Raw genomic sequence first — 18,533 nt, 5'->3', positions numbered from 1 at the left:
GGGACCCAGGAAGAGACTAAAGTTCCCCGTTGTTTAGACTCTGGCCTGTGACGCACGGTGATGCTGACCTAAAAGTTAATATTTACCCATCTCAGTGAATTAAGCTTGGCTGGAGAACTTGGTGGGGGGAAAAGAAAGGAAAGCGCTACAAACTCTGGTAGAGATTTAAGCTCAAGTCAATGTTAACCTTGGTAGCAAAGCCAAGTCACTTGTATCCTCTAGCACGTGCCAAAGAAGAATATGGCTAGCCCTTTAACAACACTAAAATGGGGAGGGGCAGGTATAGAGCTTTGAATTAAAGAGAAAAATGAAGATTATCCAGTTCAAATCTCCCATTACTTCCTAGCTTTGTGACTGTAGGTAAATCACTTAATCTCTCTATGCCCTGGAGTCTTCATCCGTAAATTGACAATAATAATAATATCTAGTCCATGTGGTTGTTAGGAGAATTATATGCGTTAACACCCGTAGAGCACTGAAAATGGTGCCTTGATATACCTTCTCTAAAAATAGATACAAAGAACATAACTGATTTGCAGGGGCCTTGGATTCACAGCGCCCACTCTCTCTTGCTTTTTTTAAGATATGTAACCTGGTCTTCAGAATAATAGAAGATCTAAGAGGACAGAATTTCCCATGACGAATTTAGTCAAGTCAATCTCAAAAAGTCAAGGAACATATTGTTCATTGACCATAGTAATGCTGTTTGGTAAAATCTCAGGTTACGTTCATTTGCACTAACATTTTGGAACTGACACTAAAGCTGTCCTTTGGTTGCCAGACGTATTGGCACTCTGGATGTGCTGGACAAACTCTGTGCCAGTGCCAAGTCAAGGAGTCCAACAACTGGTTTAGGGACACTCTTTCATTCTTTGTTGTTATTCCAGGTCCTCAACAATATCTGGCACACAGAGAAGGTGCTCAGTCAATGTTTGTTGAATTAAAAATGGAAAAATACATTGGTATGCTTCTCATAGTCAAAAGCTACTTAACCATATCTCATAGTCACCTACAATTCTCTCATCTAACAATTTTTTCTCATTCATTTTTCTGCTTATACCAAAACTTTTATAGATTTAACCACTATATTAAATGGAATGTTACCATATCATATTATAGTATGTGTAATTCACATTAAAACAATTAATAACAAAGACTGTCATCCTAGTGAAGTAATACTCTTTAGTGGTGAGCTATTTTTCCCTAAAAATCCCCAGAGAACATTAACCCCTTATCAGATACATGGTTTGGAAGTATTTTCTCCCATTCCACAGGTTATCTTTTCACTCTGTTGATTGTTTCCTTTGCTGTGCAGAAGCTTTTTAGCTTGACGTAGTCCCACTTGTCTATTTTTGCTTTTGTTGCTTGTGCTCTTGGTGTCATATCTGAGTAATCATTGCCAAGATCAATGCCATTAAGGTTTTCCATTATGTTTTCTTCTTGGAGTTTTACAGTTTCAGGTCTTATGTTTACATCTTTAGTCCATTGTGAGTTAATTTTTGTGTATGGTATAAGATAAGGGTCCAATTTCATTCTTTTGCATGTGGATATACAATTTTCCCAACATCATTTGTTGAAGAGACTATCCTTTCCCCATTGTGTATTCTTGGCACCCTTGTCAAAGATGAGTTGACCTTATGCTTCAGACTGAACATCTGTGTCTCCCTAAAATTCACATGTTGACACTTTAATATCCAATGTGATGGTATTTGGAGGTGGGGCCTTTGGGAAGTGGTTAGGTCATGAGGGCAAAGCCCTAATGAATGGGATTAGTGCCCTTATAAAAGAGGCCCCAGAAAATGCCCTCACCCCTTATGCTATGTGAGGTTATAGCAAGAAGACAGCGCTCTATGAACCGAAAAGTGGGATCTCACCAGACATCAAATCTGCTGACACTTTGATCTTGGAATTCCCGGCCTGCAGAACGTGAGAAATAAGTTTCTGTTGTTTATAAGCCACTCAGTCTGGGGCCGGCCCAGTGCCGTAGCAGTTAAGTTCGTGTACTCCGCTTTGGCGGCCCGGGGTTTGCTGATTCCGATGCTAGGCACCGACCTACGTCCCGCTCATCAAGCCATGCTGAGGCGGTGTCCCACATAGAACAACTGGAAGGATGTACAACTATGACATACAACTATCTACTGGGGCTTTGGGGAGAAAAAAAGAAAAAAGGAGGAAGATTGGCAACAGATGTTAGCTCAGGGCCAATCTTCCTCAAAAAACAAAACAAAACAAACCCAAGAAAAGTCACCTAAAAAAAAATTAAAAAAATAAGCCACCCAGTCTACAGTATTCTGTTATAGCAGCCCGGACAGCATATCTGCATGAGTTTATTTCTGGGCTTTCTATTCTGTTCCCTTGGTCTATATGTCTGTTTTTATGCCAGAACCATACTGTCTTAATTACTGCAGCTTTGTAATATATTCTGAAATCAAGAAATGTGATACCTCCAGCTTTGTTTTTCCTTCTCTAGATTGCTTTGGCTATTCTGGGTCTTTTGTGGTTCCATATGAATTTTAGGATTGTTTTTTCTTTTTCTGTAAAAAATGTCATTGGGATTTTGACAGATATTGCATTGAATTTGCTTTGGGTAATACGGACACTTTAATATTAAGTCTTCCAATCCATGAACATGGGATATCTTTCCACTTATCTCTGTTTTCTTTATTTCTTTCATCAATGTTTTGTAATTTTCAGTGCACACGTTTTTCACCTCCTTGATTAAGCTTATTCCTCAGTATTTTATTCTTTTTGATGCTACCATAAGAGGGACTGTTTTCTTAATTTCCTTTTTGGATAGTTTGTTGTCAGCATATAGAAATGCAACTGATTTTTCTATATTGATTTTGTATCCTGCAACTTTACGGAATTCATTTATTCTAACTTTTTTGTGTGTGAAATCTTTAGGCTTTTCTACATATAAGATCATGTGGATTTTTATAATTATTTCATAAACAGTGCTAGGACAACAGGTTATTATTAAAAAGTTAGACCCTGCAATTACATTAAATGAGAACAAAAAGTATTTAAAGGGAAATACACGTGAATATTTATCTAAGGAAGGCCTTTTTAGTTACTAAATGTCTGGAAGAAACACAAAGTAAAACATTAATAGATTACATAAGAAGTAAACATTTTTCACCTTAAAAGACACCATCCACAAAAACACAAAGACCAAATAGAACAATATTTGTGACACAGATGATAAAGGGTTACTCCCCTTAACTTTAAAAGGTTTCATAATTCAATAGGATATTTATTAAAGACACCAATAAAAATAACAAAAAACATGATCAACCAATTGAGAAAAGAATAAATCAGCCAATGAACATGAAAAATTATTAATGCAATGAAAATTGCATTATAGAAATAAATAGAAATAAATAAATGCAAATAACTTTTGCCTAATAAATTGACCTTTTTGTTTTTCTATGATAACAGCCAGTGTTAAAGAGCCTTTAAAATATCAATAACTTTTGCTCCAAAAATTCCAGTTCTTGGAGTACAACCAAAGAATGTAATCAGAGAATAAGAGGTATAAAAAAAGATTTTTAAAAATGGGTGTTCCACTTAGTTGTTTTTATTTTTAATACTATAGAACACTGCAAACAACTCTAGTGCTCATAGATAGAAATAACTTTAAATAAATTATAATATATGATAAATTGGAAAAAGAGAAAATAACACTAAGTGAAAAAAACTGCAGGGTATGTACATAAAATGTAATTTCAATTTTATTATAAACAAATCACCACATATATAATCAAAAGAAATATACCCAAATGAAAACAAAGGTCATCTTGGGGGAGGCAGTAGGATGAACTTATGACTTTTGTCCAAAATGAGTCAGATTATTTTTTTTATTTTTTTAAAGATTTTATTTATTTATTTTTTTCCCCTTAAAGCCCCAGTAGATAGTTGTATGTCATAGCTGCACTTCCTTCTAGTTGCTGTATGTGGGACGAGGCCTCAGCATGGCCGGAGAAGCGGTGCATCGGTGTGCGCCCGGGATCCGAACCCCGGTCCCAAGCAGCGGAGCGTGCGCACTTAACCGCTAAGCCACGGGGCCGGCCCTCAGATTTTTTTTTTAAACCATGAAATATATTTTTGGCAGTCTCTCCATAGCAAGATTTTTAGACTTCGATGATTTGCTACATGAAGATAGCATGTATCATATGATGCTAGACGGGAATATTCTTTTAAAGCATGTTTTGGAAAGAATTAATAAGCATGACTTTTAAAATATGTGTCTATCCCACTGATTCAGGGAATATCTTGGAATACTAGAGAGCTGTGTTAAATTTTCCCTCCACATTTGTCCTTTTTCAATTTCTTCTTTATCTATTACCTTTTTTGTTTGTATGTGAAGCTGAGTTATTCGATATATACAAAATCATGATTTTATTTTTTGTTGGAAACTATACCCTTGATCAAAGATTGAAAGATCATATTCATTATTTTGTTTTCTTTCTCTTTGAATGTACTTTGAATGTACTGCATATTAATATGCAGCCCCTGATTTCTCTCTTTTGCATTTGTTTGCCTTATCTTTGCCTTTTTTTTATTGGTGTCACAATAGTTTATAACATTGTGAGATTTCAGTTGTACATTATTATTTGTCAGTCACCATATATACGTGCCCCTTTACTCCTTCTGCCTCTCTTTTTATTGTTTATTGTCTTTGTCACCTTATTCTGGGTGAACAGCAATTGACCTTACTTCTTTTCTGACCCAACCTAAGAGCCTCTGTCTTTTAATAGAGAAGTTTAAAGCATTTACATTTATGCTTTCTGCTGAATCCCTATTCTATTGTCTAATTTTACCATTTCCTTCCTTTATTTTCATATTTCTGCTTTTAATTTTTGCTTGGTTTTTAATTTTCTCCAGCATATTGCAAGATATACGTTGTGTTCTAAAAATCCTCCTTGTGAGAGAAAATATTGTCTTTTTATCCTCCTCTTTAAAAAGCATTATTTATACAAAATAGTACCCAAATGAAGTTTTAAAGCAAGCTTTCAAGTGCAGCACTAATTTGGTCACTTCTGAGGATAAAGGCAGCACTTATACCAATTATGCAAGGACAACAAGTATCAACTGGAAGCATCTTGGGCAAACAGGGATGGATGGTCACCCTATCTCTGGGTGATAGGAATAAGGAGGTGCAGGCTTGGAGGTGGAAAGAAGATTTCACTTTGGTGTATCCTGTATCTAAGGTGCTTGATGAACATTCAAAGGGAGGTGTTCAGTTGGCAGCTGTATATATTGGCCGGAAGCTTAGGAGAGAGTTTTGGGCTCAATATAAAGATTTCAGACTCATCAACAATATGGCCAATAAATAGGGCCATGAGATTGAATTAGAAAATAGAGACAATAAGTACGTAGTGTGAAAGAAAGAAGACTAAATTCTGAAGAACATTGCTTAGTGTAAAAAAAAAAAAAGACTACAAAGGAGATTCATAAATTGCAGCCAGAGGAGTAGGAAAAAAAAATGAAGAGGGATGACTCCATTCCTTGCCACGCCTGCTCACAAGACTTTCAGGATCAAGTAATTTCTGGCCGAGAAACAAAAACAGAACTCTCTCATTCTGCAATGGCTTTGGATGAAAACTGCAATAAAATCAGGTACAACTCTAAGAAGAGACACTGGAGAAGAACCGAGCTAGGTCTATAGGAAGCACACATGAAATGGTACCATATTTATGCTTTCTCAAGGTCACTAGCATCTTTCCATACAAGCTGAAAATGTCACAACTATCTGGACAGTTGAACAAGTCTTATTGGGAAATGATTTTTCTCTTTGTTTCCATGCTTCTGTACTAGTAGGTTGGTTCAGTGATAACTATGTGTGACTTTTATTTGGAAAAAAATTAAAAAAAAAATAAATAGGAGTGTGGTAATGGAAGCAGGTAAAGTGTTTCAGGGAGTAAGGATTGGCCAGCAGTGTTAAATGACACTCAAGGGTCAAGTAAGAAAAGGACTGTAGATGCCTCTTAGATTTAGCACCCGGGAAGTAATTGGTGACCTTGGCAAAGGCAATTTTGGTGGAGTAGTGAACCTGGAGGCTAGACTGCTACGGGTGAACCAGTAGCAGAAGATGAGGAAGAGGAAGCACCGAGCACACACAGCCCTTAGAAGAAAAATGGCTGTGAATGGGAGGTGAGAGATGGCGAGAAAGAAGGAAGTAGGATTAAGGGGATGTTTGCTGAAATTGGTAGTGTTTTCAAGTTGTTTGGATATGTTGATAGGAGACAGTTGGCAGAAAGGGAGGAGCTGAAGACAGAGAAAAGAGGACGGTTTGTCAGCAGGCAAGAGGAAACAGCAAAGGGTTAATGAACCTTAGACTGGAGATGGATGAGGAATAAGGTGGACCTGTGCTCAGCTCATTTTATGTGTCTTCCTGTTCTGCGGAGGCTAGAAAACACACAAGATCTCCCAGACTCGCTTGCAGTAGGGTTCCCATAAAGACTCAGATTCAGACAATGCTATGCAAGATGAGAAAGGCGGAAGGAAGTGAGGCAGAGGCTGTACTTTGGCTACTTCTGCTTTTTCTGCTGGCAAGTCCGTAGCAGCACACTGGGTTATTCTTAGGAAGTGTTCCAATGTCCAGGTGCTTTGTGGACGTCAAGAGGCAGAGTGCGGGGCATTCGGTTTTTTGCCTATGCAGCTCCATCAGCCTGGCGTGACTCTAGGGCCATCATTTGCAGCAGCTCACCGGCTAATCCCAGCTAAGGCAGCGCTCCTGCAGCAAGAGTTCCAATGATCATTTCCAACACCCCCCCTTTTTTGGCTGTGTAAGAGGAGGCAGCTCGCCGGAGGTTTGGTTCTGTGATGGTGTTTTTGGTGTTATCGAGCCTGCTACTCCAGCCCTTTCAGGGATATTGTAAGCATTGAATTCCCTGTATTAAATTTTGTTTTGCTTGAAATAGCTAATGTCATTTCTGTTTTCTGCAAGTGAACTCTGACAGAGAGGGCCATCTATTCTTGTATCAGGAGGGAAGGAAGAAAGGATGGATGTAGACACAGATAAATTACTTTTTTTTGGTGATGGCAATCTCCTCGAATGTAGGGGTTTTAAGATGGGGTGTGCAGAGCCCCACGGGGTTCATGGACAGAATTCAGGGCATCTGTGAAGTTAAGTGAGAAAAACTCACATCTCCTTCACTAACCTCTAACTAAAATTTAACATTTTCTTCAAAAAATTAGCAATTTCTTCAATTCAGTTCAAACTACAGCATCATCAGCAGATCCTGTGACTTTGTCTCTCATAGAAATCGGATATTTTCATATTAGAGTTGTTGTACATCTCAAAATATTGTTTATGCTCATACTTATTAGTTATTAGACCCCTGCTAGGTCTTGTTCTGTAATGCATTTATCAAGAAGCACATATCACTATATCACAATTTTTTAAAATTGATACCTGTGTTTCCTTTGTAATCTTATATATTTTTATTTTATGCATTTAAAAATATTATTCTGAGAAGGAGTCCATAGGCTTCAGCAGACTGATAACGCAGTCCACGGCATAAAACACGTGAAGAAGCCTATCTAACATCTTCTATTCTGCCTGTAAAGTAGGGTTTCTAAACTTCGGCGGTAGTGACATTTTAGCACGGATAATTCTTTCTTTCGGTGGACTGTCTTTTGCACTGTGGGATGTTCAGCAGCCTGACCCACTGTACGCTAGCAGCATCCTTCCTGACTACAGTATAATCAAAGACATTGTCATCTGGGGGGCAAAAGTGACCCTGTGTCCTGTAAACCCTGACAGTTGGGTTTTCTTTTTGTAATGCAAGTGTCTGACTTAAGCTTTGATTCCTGAGGCATCCACTTCAAAGAGGGCTATCTCGAATAAACACATCGCCAGCCCCCGCGACCAGGCAGAGCCAGGCTGCAACCTCACACTGACGCTCCTTCGGTTTAGAGATTTGGGTTGATTTAAATAACTGACCATTTGGGTCACTTGTTTTTTTTCTCTTCCTGCACTTTAAATTCCTGCTTTTACATCTTAAATTCACCGATAAAGAATGAGCCCACGAAACTCTAGGCCCCCGCCCTTGACCCCAGTAAAAGCTGAACCCCAGGCTTGTTCACCCTCTCACTCTCTCAGCTGCATCGCCATGTGGCCCCAGGTGTGCTGTGTAATTTCCAGGTCCTGTGAGTAATAAACATTTATTTTCTCAAAGCTTCCTGATGGTTATTGCTGAAGGGCGTCTTGCTACCATAATAAGAACCGCCAGGGCCAGTCCAACCACAACACTGGTTATTGATAGGCTGAGAGTGGCACAAAACACCCAGGTTGAGAACCACTGCTGTGAAGTAGCAGCTAAGAGTGAGGGTGGAAGGTGACTGCGTCTGAGATCCGATTAGAGGAGAGAGGGTTTAAAATGGATGCAATAGAGGATGGCCGAGACAAGTGACAAAGAAACAGGTAGTTGAGTGATGTTGACGGACCAGGTGAAATCAACAACTATACAGTAGCCCAGGGATAAGAGAAGAGGTTCTTTTTTTTTTTTTTTTTGTGAGGAAGATCAGCCCTGAGCTAACATCCATGCTAATCCTCCTCTTTTTGCTGAGGAAGACCGGCTCTGAGCTAACATCTATTGCCAATCCTCCTCCTTTTTTCTCCCCTCAAGGCCCCAGTAGATAGTTGTATGTCATAGTTGCACATCCTTCTAGTTGCTGTATGTGGGACGCAGCCTCAGCATGGCCAGAGAAGCCATGCTGCGCTTGAGATCCAAACCCAGGCCGCCAGCAGCAGAGTGCGTGCACTTAACCGCTAAGCCACGCGGCTGGCCCAGAGAAGAGGTTCTCAATTTCTTTTTTTCTGCTCCACACATGATGAATAATATTCAAATGATGGACAGTCTATTATGAAAAGCATTTGTGCAGGGGGGCTGCTTTACAAATGAGATAAGCTGGAGTTACCTCCAATGTCCAAAGTGCTGTTCCTCCCACAAATCCATATGCTAACATGTCCTAACACGCTGGTTGAGAAATGCCCTATCTTCAAGCAGAAGGATAACGAGAACATTTAGAACCTACAAGTAACTATTATTGCTCCTTCTTCTGCAATTGCACGTGGGAAAAAAATATTCTGGACTTGAATGGATTTGGAGGTTGCTGCTCCAAGAAAATCAGCCCAGCAGGCATGGCTGTGAAGGCTATGGAGCAACCTTATGATCCAGCAAAATGACTCCTAGATATTTACCCAAGAGAAATGAAAATGTATAGCCACATAAAGACTTGTTCAAGAGTGTTGAGAGCAGCTTTATTCTGAATAGCTGCAAACTGGAAATACTCAAACGTCCATCAACAGTATAATACACTGTGGTATGGTCGTGCAATGAAATACTATGGAGCAATAAAAAAAACGAACTATTGATATATGCAAAAAATGGATGAAACTCAGAAACGTGCTGAGCGAAAGAAGCCTTACACAAAAGAGAACATACTTATGCACTTTATGATTCAAGTTTTGAACAGGTTAAACTATGGTGATAAAAAAAAAATTAGAATAGTGACTGACTCCATGGGAGTGGGGACAAGGACTGACTGGGAAGCAAGGGGCATGAGGGATTTTCCTGAGGTGATAATGTTCTCTATATATCTTGATGGGGAGTTGGGTTACACAGGTGTACGCAGTTGCCAAAACTCAACAAATCGCACACTTGGATTTGTGCATTTCACTATGTGTAAATTATACCAGAGGAAGGGGAGGGAGTGGGAGAAAATGAGGAAGAGAAGAAGAGAATTGTAAATATAATTAACAAAATACATGCTGAAATGTTCGAAATAAACTGACGTGTGCCACCTACTCTGAGATGTAGTTAAAAAAAAAAGGGATGGATGGATAGCAAGGTGGTTAGATATGTGACAAAGAAAAGATACAAAATGTTAACTGTAGATTCCAGATGGTGAGTGTGATTTATGTGCAATTCTTGCAACTTTTCTTGTAGTTTTTTAACGTGAGTGTAGAAAAATTTCTCTTTTTGCCTTTTTGAAGTATTTCATCAACCTTTGGGCAAAGAAAGCTACTTCAAAACAAGCAAAGCATTTCATATGGTTCTTGCCCTATTTTAATAAATGGATCCTAAAATATCACACACATCATCTCCATTCCAGTCATAACCACCATCCATCACTACTTCTGTCATCACTACCATTTCTGGATCACTGGGGCTGTCCCAGGCACTGCGCTAATTATTTTACATGTGTTATCCTCACGTACAGAAATTAACAGCTTTCTTTATTGTTTAACAAAAAGCTCTAGGCTGAGTTATATCTTCAGAACTTCCAGACAGTCAGGAACTGGAACAAACAGATGTCCAAGGGGAAGATTATATCTGTGACGATGGGTATTTTTAGCAGTATGTATTATTCAAATATGTTATGAAGGTACAGGACAGCGTGTGTGTGTGTGTGTGTGTGTGTGTGTGTGTTTGGGGTTAGTGAGCTGAAGTGGGGGAAGGAAAATATATTTTAGAAAGAGGATACACACTATAAGTCATAAAAAGGAACAGTAACTTTAATCCAATTTCTATAGAGAGAGAAACCTTGTTCCTTTTCTTTTTTCTTAAGCTCATATCCAATGCCATATGACGCTGTCACCTGGCAAAGGGGTATGACAAAGGCTGCCCGGATTTGGCACCTCCGGCTCTTTTGTGGGTTTCCTTTCTCAATAAACCTTTGACAAAGGTCGAGTGTTTGAAAGGTTGGGTTCTTCCTTGTTTGGTCCAAGTGTTTGTTGCTCAGCAGAATGATTAAATGTCTCTGAATGTCAATAAATGGTTTCAGTGAAGCTTTTTGAAATATTATTTCCCTGAAGGTTGCTTGGTGGCATGCCTGGGATTGGTTTGGTTTTGTGTGAAACTAGTAAATAAACAATGTAATTACCAGGCTGCCTAGTCCCCACGGCTCCTGATACCTGCAGAGCCACGCATGTGAGAAGAGAGAAGGGAGAAAATATCCTCCTCTAAAACCAGGAGTCAGGGGCTTTGAACTTCAACTTAAACTGACAAAATGTCAAGGTGCTAAAGAGGCAGGAGCCGGATTTGAACTAAAGAGACCTCGGGAGCACTGGTGCCGCTGTGACAGCACTAGAAAGAATATATGAGTTATGTAAATATCCACTAGGAAAAAAAAGATAATAAGCCAGCCTTGAACAAAGACCTATTAGTCTCTGATTAACTTTATTCTGAAGTATGGATAGAGGCCATAATTCAAACCTGATTCATGAAACACTGCCTAACAGTACTGGCAGTGCATAGGGACAACATATCAGAACTGGATTAGCTCCAGTAACTTATGCCAAACAAGTTCAGGGAGATCTGTTCAGTGCACCTTATTTTCACGGACCCCTCCATGCTGTCATTAAGGAGAGAACAGTGGTTTTTTCATAAAGCCAGGTCAAACCATCTCCTCTTGGGAAGTAGCTGACTGACGTGCAAACCAAGCATCTTCTACCTGTCACGCTGGAATAATACAGTGGAGGCATTTCATAAAATGACTCAATTAGTTGTATCCAGGTTCCAAAAAGCAGCAGACAGACTTTGAGACTTAAGAGGATTGAGGAGGAAAAGAAATCTGGCTCCTTCTTTAACATAAATTGTATATAATTAGCAAATAAGCAGGCAGTTTTCATTGGTTTGTGATTCATTTGGGACTTAATTCCAGTAAAGACGATGTGTTGAAATTTAAAAGCCTGGCTGAAATTAGAAACATGGGAAAACTGAAGGTGACTTTGGTGGAGAATATAGAATATAAAATTGCATGCAAAATAATAGAATATTAACTTCTTGGGGGAGTTTTATGAATTGCTGATTCAATACATCCACACAGTTTTGGCCATCTGACCACTTTACCAGTTTGATGGTATGGGAGGAGTGACAGTCTGGTTTTACATGCACAGAGTGTTTTTTTTTGTTTTTTTAAAGACAGAATGATCTATCAACATAATCTTCTCAGCCATTCTCCCGGGATAAGAAACAGAGAAAAGCTGAATGACTTGCTTTCTGAGCAGAGAGTGAAGTAAGAATTTGAATTTTAGTTCCCATGCATCTCACAATGTGCTCACCCTCGACCCCACATATAAGAGACCTGGCTACACGGATGCCAGACTACGAACAGCTGGCACAGTGGAGCAGGGCAGACTGGTGTTCACCTGGGCTTCAAGGTGAATGCTGGTTTAACCCGGTTAGAAGAAAAATCCAGAAACATTCTCTCTCCTCCACTAACATCTCCATCTTTGATATCTGGGTATGGAGTTGATCAGAGAAACACTGTTCGTTGCATTTTTCTTATCCTTAACCATGGAGAGTGCTTATGATGGAGACATTTTAGGATGACTCTTTATGACACAAGGCTACCAGACCTTGGATGTGGTGTAGGGTGTGGATGCTCAATGGTGGCACCAGCTCTAGAAGAGAAATTTATGCCTCTGGGGTTGTTATGGGTTGAATTGTGTTCCCCCAAAATTCGTACGTTGAAGCTATAACCTTCAGTACCTCAGAATGTGACTGTATTTGAGAGAGGAACTTTACAGAGGTAATTAAGGTAGAATGACCACAGAAAAACTACAAAACTTTAACGTAGACAACGAAGACATTAAAATTGTTCAAGATTTTGTTTCCCTTGGTTCAGTCATCAATTTAAATGGAGACTGCAGCCAAGAAATCAAGAGAAGACTGAGATAGAAGGGCAGCAGTGAAAGAATTAGGAAAGATCATCAAGTATAAGGAAGTGTCCTTAGAGACTAAGGCCAAGATTATCCACACCCTCGTATTCCCAATTACTATGCTGGGGTGTGAAAGCGGGACAGCGAAGAGGGCTGACGGGAAACAAATGGATTCATTTGAAATACGGTGTTGGGGGAGAGCTCTGTGAATATCTTGGACTGCCAGAAAGACGAACAAGTGGGTCCTAGAGCAAATTAAGCCCGAACTATCGCTGGAGGCAAAAATGATAAAACTGAGGCTGTCCTACTTTGGGCGCATCATGAGAAGGCAGGATTCTTTGGAAAAGACAATAGTGCTGGGAAAAGTAGACGACAGCAAGAAAAGAGGAAGACCAAACATGAGATGGACTGACTCCATAAAGGAAGCCAAAAGCATGAGTCTACAGAAGCCGAGTAGGGCATTGTGGACATCACTCATTCATAGGGTCGCCAGGAGTTGGAGCCGACGTGATGGCACGTAACAACACCAAAGTAAAATGAGTCCCTTGGGGTGGGCCCTACTTCAATCTGACCAGTGTCCTTATTAGAAGAGGAGATTAGGACACACAGACAACACATGGACCAAGGCTCGACCATGTCAAGAGGCAGCAAGAGGGTGTCCATCGGCAGGCCAAGGAGAGAGGCCTCAGGAGAAACCAAAGCTGCTGACACTTTGATCTTGGACTTTTAGCCTCCAGAACTGTGAGAAGATACCCTGCTGTTGCTTAAGCCATCCAGTCTGTGGTATTGTGTTATGGCAGCGCTAGCAGCCTAATACAGAGGTTTCAAAAAAAAAAAATGTGAAGAATGTTTGGAATCGTTCAAAGTAAAAGAGCCCACTTAGGCTATCTCAGAGTTATCTGAATTACGTTCCTAGGATGTTAGTAACTATTACCAGGAAAAGAAAAGGGGAATTCTGGCCTCAAATGAATCTGGGAAATGCTGGATTAGATAGTTAGCCAGGTTTCTTTGCTGTCGAACTTCTCAGAGCCTTCAACATGCTGCTGTACATATGTAGGATGAGTCATATGGTGTGTGTGTCACCCTTAACACCTTTCACTCACTTTTCATTTCCAAACCATCCCCAACTCCTGATGACTTTATCTATGAAATATTTCTTGAACTAGTTCACTTCTATCTGAACCCTCATTGAAACTTAGACTATACCAACATTGTCTGATACTTTTATTTTCTAAGTATTTCTTGAATTAGTACAATTTTCTCTACTGAACTGCCATCGAAATCTGGATCAAATGACCTATGTCTCTTGCTTAGTCCACTGCCAAACCTTTCTGACGGGGCTGCCCACAGCGACTGGGTGTTCTCCAATCAGCGCTCCACAACACAGCTGGAGTAATCTTTTCCAAGCACAGGTTGGATTACGCCAGCTCCCTGATTTTAAAGACATTTCAGTAGCTTCCCACTGTTCTTAAAATGAGAAGACAAAATTCCTACCCATTTCTTCAAGCTTATCTGGAACCATCTTCCTCTCTGAGTTCTATCTTCACAGGTCATCTTTTAGTCCCACATTGATTTGCTGCCATCCACCAAAGGGCATTTGCTCATGCTGTACCTTCTTCCTGGTTAACTCCCCCTATGTTCCTCAGAGAGGCCTTCTTTTACTTCCCTTATTGGGTCAAACCCCTCTACTACTGATTCACATAGCACTTGTCACTACTGAAAATTTACATTTATGTGAGTGTTTGGCTAATACCTGAATCTCCCTCTTCTAGACTGAAACTAAGCTGTTTGTAGAACATCTTGCATGAAATATTCAGTTAATTTATTGATTAAGGTTTGAGGAGGACACAACTGAAACACAACGTGAAGAATTTTTATGAAGAAATAAAATGAGCAGGGTTCAAGGAGAAAGGTTTTGGGTTCTTAGAAACACGCAGTTATTTGCTGAAATTTAGCATCCTTTGAAATAAACAACCCATTTGAGAAGCCGAGTCTGGAAAAGATATGATATTGGGTCTAAGCTCTGGAGATATATGTGGATGTTTAACTTTTTGGTTTTAAACTTTTGATTTTGAAAATTTTCAAATCTACAGAAGACTTGAAAGACTAGTACAATGAACAACCACATACCTTTAAGCAACTGTCGAATGTTTTGAGTTTGCTCCAACAAAAGCTGCTCTTTTCTGCTTTGCTGTGGACAGTATAATTCTGATTGTGCCTTGAGAAAGATATAAGACTGTAATTGGATCATAAATGCCCATACTTCAGGAGGGCTAGCCATGCCAGCTGGCAAATAATTAATCAAGAAAGAAATATTTAGGGCTCGACCTTAAGTAAGGTACTGTGGAGGGAAAAAGACGTTTATGAGACATACTTTAAAAAAAATTTACAACCATCTGAGAAAATAAAACACTTTCACGTGAAAGAATAACCAGCAATAAAAATAACAGATAATTGTTGACTGAGGGGGAGGCAGAAAGTTCTGAGAGAATTAAGAGGATGAGACTATTTCTATTATGATTCAACCCATTATTATTCTTCATAGAAATGGATTCCCTGTTATCAATCAATTTCCTTGTACTAAGAGACCCATTCAAGAAAATAATTTTATAAGGCAAATTATAAATAAGTATTTCTATTGTGAACAAACAGAAGTGTAAGAGGTGTGATTCCTTATCTAAGCAATATTTACAATTACCTAAGCAAGATTTACAATTACTTTTTTCTTTTCTGTGAGGAAGATCAGCCCTGAGCTAACATCCCTGCTAATCCTCCTCTTTTTGCTGAGGAAGACCGGCTCTGAGCTAACATCTATTGCCAATCCTCCTTTTTTTTTCCCCCCAAGGCCCCAGTAGATAGTTGTATGTCATAGTTGCACATCCTTCTAGTTGCTGTATGTGGGACGCGGCCTCAGCATGGCTGGATAAGCGGGGCGTCGGTGCGGGCCCGGGATCCAAACCCGGGCCGCCAGTAGCGGAGCGTGTGCACTTAACCGCCAAGCCACGGGGCCAGCCCTACAATTACTTTACTTTTTTACTGGAAGGAAAATCTAAAGCTAGAGGAAGTATTTGTTCCTTTAAGGGCTAACCTTAGTTTGGTGGACTTAAGCCAAATAACTAATCCTTTTTTTTTCCTCCTAACAAAGAATAGGCTACTATATCCACCTGACATCTTAAAAGTCAGCCCCACACTAAGACTTGCACTGGGTAATGTGTGATTCCCAGCAAACTGGATCCAAGGCAGCATTTTCCTCATAACCCATTATTTCCAGAGGTCTGCATCTAGGCTTAGAGAAATCAGAACCAGGTAAATAATGAATAAGATCACAACCTGGTACAAATGTTAATAATATAGAGAGAAAAATAACGTGTAAATCGTGGGGTGGGGGACACCTCTAATGACTGCACAAAGTAAGTGGGGGTGTGTTTTCAAATTAATACAAACTGTTTTGCCTTTGGACACAATCTAACCTATCCTAGCCTGAAAGTCCACCCTTAGAAAGATGAGATCTTCAGGGATCCAAGTGATCATTTTGGAGAAGATTCTTTCAAAACGCAGTTCACATATGTACGTGGTGTGAGAACTTGGTTCTCTAAAATATAAGTTCTAGATTAGACTTTCCAACATGGAAAAGAGTCAGGAAGGGATACTGCTCTCAGAGGCACAGGATTACCTGTGTTCTTTAATTTATGCTTTGAACTCATACTTTTCTGAGTTTTTCCCAAATGTGTATATACTAATTTTACAATCAGGGGAAAAAACAATAAAACTATTAAACAAAGATCAGAGTTGAAGCTTCTCATTTTTACACATGGGAAAACTGTTGCTATAGGCAAGGAAGACTCTCCAAAGCTACTGGCAAGTCAAAGCCCATGGATCTGGGGACACACCTCTGATGCGGTAACTAACAGATGTCTATTGACCTCTTGTCTGAAAACTTTTAGGCTTCAAAGGTTACTGAAATTACTTAGAAGTCTGTCACTTTATTATTTTGAACAGTTTTATTGAGATATAATTCACATATCTTACCATTCACCCTCTTAAAGTGTACAGTGGAATAGTCCAGTATGTGGTTTGTGTGTGGCTTCTTAGCAGGACATTTTCAAGGCTCATCCTTATTCCAGTATATATTAGTACTCCATTCCTTTCTACGGCCATATAATAATGTACTGTATAGACGTATCACATTTTATTTGTCCATGCATCAGTCAATAGACATCTGGATTGTTTCCACTTTTTGGCTATTATGAATAATGCTGCTATGAATATTCATATACAAGTTTTTGTGTGGACATATCTTTTCATTTTTCTTGGGTATACACTTAGGAGCAGAATTGCTGGGTAACACAGTAATTCTACGTTTAACCTTTTAAGGAACTGCCAGACTGTTTTCCAAAGTGGATGTACCATTTTATACTCCTACCAGCAATGTATGAGGGTTTCCAATTTTTCTACATCATTGCCAACACCTGTTATTGCTCATCTTGATAACAGCCATGCTCGTGGGTGGCCATCATGGAGGGGTACACTTCCTGATTTTTAGCATGTGTTTCTAGGAATTGTTTTCTGATTACAGAAGTCATACAAGTTAACATACAAAATTTCTTCACATGTATGCACTGATCTGATTCCTAGCAGAAGCCATCTATATGTCAGCACAATTATTACCCCTATTTTACAAAGAGATGGAGGCTCACAGACGTTAGGAAGCTCTAGAGCTGGGATTTGAACCCAGGTGTGTCTAGAGGCTTGTGCCTTTCACCACAGTTATCCTATTTCAGTGGCTACTATGTGCATACATATGATGATGAGTAAGATGCTGAAGGGACATGGCTTTTGCATTATAGCAACAGGCAACATGGTACCTGTTGAGACATTAAGGAACAGAGAAGTGATTTCTGTGACCACAGAGTGATTTAAAGGAAGACCTGAGATTAAGCAGTCCCACAACACTTTGGATAAATTATTGTCTTTATAGCTCCATCTGGAAAATGAGATCACTAATTGTCCCAGGGTTAGCATGATAAATAGCATTGAATCATATGCTAAATATATTTGCCTTTTGGTCTGTGCACTTGAGAGAACCAGGCCAGTTACTCTTGAATCACTGCCTTCTCTGAATAAGGCCAGATAGGCTATTTCAGTTTTGTCATTATTTTCCACCTTATATAAAATAGTTCCTTTCTTTTACTCCTTGAAGTTGAGGAAAAACCGTTTTTCAATAATAAAAATTATTTTGAATTTTCGCCCCAATCACAAGCAATTCTGGAAATTAAAATTCCTCATGCTCTAGTTAAACACAATTAGTGAAAAGTCCCTGTTCAGGGGCCGGCCCCTTGGCGCAGCAGTTAAGTGCGCACGCTCTGCTGCTGGCGGCCCGGTTCGGATCTGGGGCGCGCACAGATGCACCGCTTGTCAGGCCATGCTGGGGTGGCGTCCCACATAAAGTGGAGGAAGATAGGCATGGATGTTAGCTCAGGGCCAGTCTTCCTCAGCAAAAAGAGGAGGATTAGCATGGATGTTAGCTCAGAGCTGATCTTCCTCACACACACACAAAAAAAGTTCCTGCTCACTACAATCCCTTTCAAGAAATCTATTCTGTGGCACTACATAGACAATTATTATATCTTTATCTAGGCTCTTTCCGATTTTCAAATTTATATATGTGACTCAACTAAACAGGAGAGCTCAAGGGAACTAATCCTCTAAATAACTAATTCATAAACATTGCTAAAGGTGGTATATTTTTATACATAATTTCCTGAAGAGAAAACAGACAAAAGTTCCTCCAACTTCAAGAATCAACAAAAAGCACACCAGTTTTGGGTGGGAGAGACTTAATTCAGGAATGAGAAATACA

The 18,533-nt window shown here is 39.5% G+C and overlaps 1 protein-coding gene and 1 pseudogene across 2 annotated transcripts in view; one reads left to right on the top strand and one right to left on the bottom strand.

Annotated features, from left to right (window-relative positions):
* Window positions 1-18,533, bottom strand: part of C8H4orf19 (chromosome 8 C4orf19 homolog) — an 83,196-nt gene that overhangs the window by 45,904 nt on the left and 18,759 nt on the right. The window lies entirely within an intron of this gene.
* Window positions 5,496-5,668, top strand: LOC131409218 (large ribosomal subunit protein eL39-like; annotated as a pseudogene).

Source organism: Diceros bicornis, chromosome 8, assembly GCF_020826845.1.
Source record: "Diceros bicornis minor isolate mBicDic1 chromosome 8, mDicBic1.mat.cur, whole genome shotgun sequence".
Taxonomy (NCBI): Eukaryota; Metazoa; Chordata; class Mammalia; order Perissodactyla; family Rhinocerotidae; genus Diceros; species Diceros bicornis.
This window is presented reverse-complemented; position numbering and strand designations above follow the sequence as displayed.